This window comes from Lutra lutra, chromosome 5 (assembly GCF_902655055.1).
Source record: "Lutra lutra chromosome 5, mLutLut1.2, whole genome shotgun sequence".
Lineage (NCBI taxonomy): Eukaryota > Metazoa > Chordata > Mammalia > Carnivora > Mustelidae > Lutra > Lutra lutra.
In genome coordinates, this window is record NC_062282.1 from 153,356,996 (window position 1) to 153,361,019 (window position 4,024).

General features: G+C 38.8%; 1 pseudogene; it reads right to left on the reverse strand.

Moving 5' to 3' along the window:
* Window positions 1-326: 326 nt before the first annotated feature.
* On the reverse strand, window positions 327-1,311 carry LOC125101236 (putative vomeronasal receptor-like protein 4; annotated as a pseudogene).
* Window positions 1,312-4,024: the final 2,713 nt, after the last annotated feature.

Genomic DNA, 4,024 nt, shown 5'->3' on the forward strand with positions numbered 1-4,024 from the left:
CTTTCTAGAAGACAGAGCAGAGAGAAATAAACACACAGTCTTGAGAGAAATTGTTGCTCAGGCTTAAGTTGGATACTTAGCTTAATATCTTGAAGTAAAAGGAGTAAATTTAATTAAAAAGAATTGATTGGGTTACCAAGGGAAGCTACTTTAGTCTATAATCTTTTGGAATAGAAATAAAATTTTCCTTCACAAAGTTGGAGAAAGAGAATGAAAGACAAAGGAACTTGTAAGCACACGGAAGGTCCTTGGCATCATAGGTTTCAAAAATATTTAGATAAAGTATAATGTTATACATTTTAAACATTATACAAATAAATCAAGTGTCATTTGAATAAAAAGAAAACGAGTTTTTGGATAATTATTTCATGATTAACTTGTTTAAAATTGATTGTGAGTTTGCTACATTTTTGCAACATATTTTTATCCTTTTATCAGAACAAATTAATACCAAAGAACTGACAGTGGCATAAACATTGCTCAAAAGCTTCTGGCAGTCTAGTATAAGAGGGTATATGCCCATAATAGGATTATAGGTGATGAGATGATGAAGTCCACCCAGTAGACGACCACAAGGAAACTCACCAACAACAGGACAGTGCGGGTGGCCCTTTTCTCTGGAGAGGCTCTTGAAGAGAAACTGGTGCTGTGAAGGTGCTGGCAACGCCTCTGATGTCTGGTCAAATGAGTCACCGTGTATGCACTTGAGAACAGCATGACTCCGACTAAGTAGACATCCCTGGATAATGTCAAAGTGAAAAGCAGTGCCCTGATGGTGGGGGCTACGGGGGAAAGTGAGCAGTATTTACTGACATTCAGTAGGTTGCCGTTGGTTGTATTAGAAGATGCAACAGTATAAAAGATGGAGTTCACACTGAGAGACAAACTGAGAAACCATAAGATGACAAAGGAATGGAAGATGTAATGTGTGCATTTATGTTTAAATCTGCCCAACCAGGAAGTGCTGGGGCTGATGGTGATGGCCTGGATTATGTTCAGGAGGCAGGTGGTACAGATGGAGAGACCCCTCATCACTCTGCTCTTGTAGAATAAAACCTTACATTTGAAATCATTCAGAAAGTTTGGTGATTCAAACAGCTCTGTAGGCAACAGAAATAGTATAATGAAGAGTTTCATTATGTGGACAAGGGCCAAGTGACAGATGATCAGGTCAGTGGGCTTAGGCCTCTGATCCAGAAGGAGCATGAAGATTTGGAAGAAAAGGAGGAAGGTGTTGGCTTAGATTCCAGTGCCAAGTTGTAAAAATTGACATAATTTAATAGTAACATGCATGGAAAATGCAATTATCATAGTGGAAAAGAAGAAGTGTATTTTGTACATCTGAAAAAATATAGACCTCATATTATCCATGATATTTATTTTGTAGTCAAAATCATCATCATCATCACAATTTTTATATCTCCTAAATAATCAGTAAACCTACATTGTATAAAGTCTTAGAAATACAGTCCATCTATCTATTGAGAGATCTCACACAATGTATCCACGATCATGCCAGAATAATGTACCCATTTCCCATACTTCTGTGGTACATGCATTTCTCCTCCTTTATCTCTTTCTCCTTTTTTTTATTAAAAGATTTTATTTATTTATTTGACACACAGAGAGAGATCACAAGTAGGCAGAGATGCAGTCAGAGAGAGGGGGAAGTAGGCTCCCTGCCGAGCAGAAAGCCTGACGTGGGGCTTGATCCCCCAGGACCCTGGGATCATGACCTGAGTCAAAGGCAGAGGCTTTAACCCACTGAGCCGCCCAGGCGTCCCTCTTTCTCCTTTTTCTTCTCCTCCCCCAATCCTTCTTCTTTCTCCTTCTTCTCCCTTTCTCTTCTTCTCCTTCATCTTCTACTTCTCCTCCTCCTCCTCCCCCTCCCCTCACTTCCCTCTCCTCCTCCTTCTCCCCCTTCTCCTCCTCTTGCTCCCCCTCCTCCTCTTCCCCTTCCTCCTCCTCCTCTTCCTCCTCCTCTTTCTTCTTCTTCTTCTCCTTCTCCTTCTTCTTCTTCCTTTACTGCTCTGTGTTACCCTGTCTCAGCACCAATAATAGTATGGCCATACAAAGACTTAAATGTGTTTGTACAGTTGAACTGAAGTAAATTTTATGCTACTGGGGAATGAATCACCAAAATAGACAATTAAGAAAAAATAATGTCCAGGTGAGTCTTCCAAAACATACTGTTGACACTTGTTCTTCTTCCTCCTTTTTCCACATTTAGGGATTACATTGGGTTTATCCTGATAACTCAACATAATCTTGTACTTTAAAATGAAATAATTAGGGGCGCCTGGGTGGCTCAGTGGGTTAAAGCCTCTGCCTTCAGCTCAGGTCATGATCTCAGGGTCCTGGGATCGAGCCCCGAATCGGGTTCTCTGCTCAGCAGGGAGCCTGCTTCCCTCTCTCTCTCTCTGCCTGCCTCTCTGCCTACTTGTGATCTCTCTCTGTCAAATAAATAAAATCTTAAAAAAAAATAAAATAAAATAAAATAAAATAAAATGAAATAATTACTAATCTTCCTTCTATCTACAGCCTTCATTTCCATTGCTGTATAACCTACTACAATTATACTGAGGGTCTGAAGATTTGGATCTCAACATCCTGGGTATGGGGATAATTATTTTTTGCCATAAATCCTATAGTAAAAATTTATTCAACATGAACTTGGCTCACTCCCTTTTATTTTCAATCACAGATATCCCTTCCATAATCTCTATATCAGGAGGGAATTGCTAAAGAGCAACTCTCAATTTTCAAGAGAACAAATGCACAATTCACTTCATGATATCCACAAAGTTGTATCAAAATATTCATATGGTGATCTTTCTTTTTTTTTTTAAGATTTTGTTTATTTGTCAGAGAGAGAGGGAGAGAGAGCGAGCACAGGCAGACCGAATGGCAGGCAGAGGCAGAGGGAGAAGCAGGCTCCCTGCTGAGCAAGGAGCCCGATGCGGGACTCGATCCCAGGACGCTGGGATCATGACCTGAGCCAAAGGCAGCTGCTTAACCAACTGAGCCACCCAGGCGTCCCTATGGTGATCTTTCTTATGTGGCTTTAATACAAGGATACCTTTCAATGTCATTAAAAATGCTTACTGTATGGTGACTAGCATAACATAATAAAAACATTCTTTTTTTTAAAATATTTTTATTTATTTATTTGACACAGAGAGAGATCACTAGTAAGAAGAGAGGCAGGCAGAGAGAGAGGGGGAAGAAGGTTCCCCACCAAGCAGAGAGCCTGATGTGGGGCTCAATCCCAGGACCCTGGTATCATGACCTGAGCCGAAGGCAGAGGCTTTAACCCACTGAGCCACCCAGGTGCTCCCATAATAAAAAAAATACTTATATCTCCAATAGAAAATATACTTCTCTTCAGGTCTGATCAGGATATTTCCAGGATCAGAACACTTTGTAAAATGTCATTGAATAGTTTTACAATTATTTTACCATGTTATTTGTTCTGTATGCAGGCATAGTCCTTTTATCCAATTAATTTGATACAGGGCTTAGAAAAATTGTCTTTCTTATTTATTTTTCTTATTTATCCTCCTGAGCAGAAAGAGTGTTCACCTTTTTTATGTGAAGAAATTTTGACAGGTTATGTTGTTGGCTCAAACTCAGAATATTATTCCTGAGTTTACTCTATAATCACCTGATATATGTGATTTTATAGAGGAGACATGGTATATTTGATTAAATGAACTGTAACTATATTTCCATGTGTTTAATCTTTTATGTGTCAAATTTCTCTCCAATGCCAGAACCAAAAAATTAATAGTTGCTACCAACATATATCTGTAACAAAAGCACATTTGGGTCCTGCTATCATGCCGGACCCTAGAGAAATACTAAAATAATATTGACTTAAAGGCACAATGCTATTCAAAATTTAAGAATCACAGTCCAGTACCAGTAAAACAACATTTGGGTGTTGGGCACTAGTATATGTGTAATTATTTAAAGATTTTATATGTAAATCATTAAAAAAATAAAACATGTATCACAGGCGGTC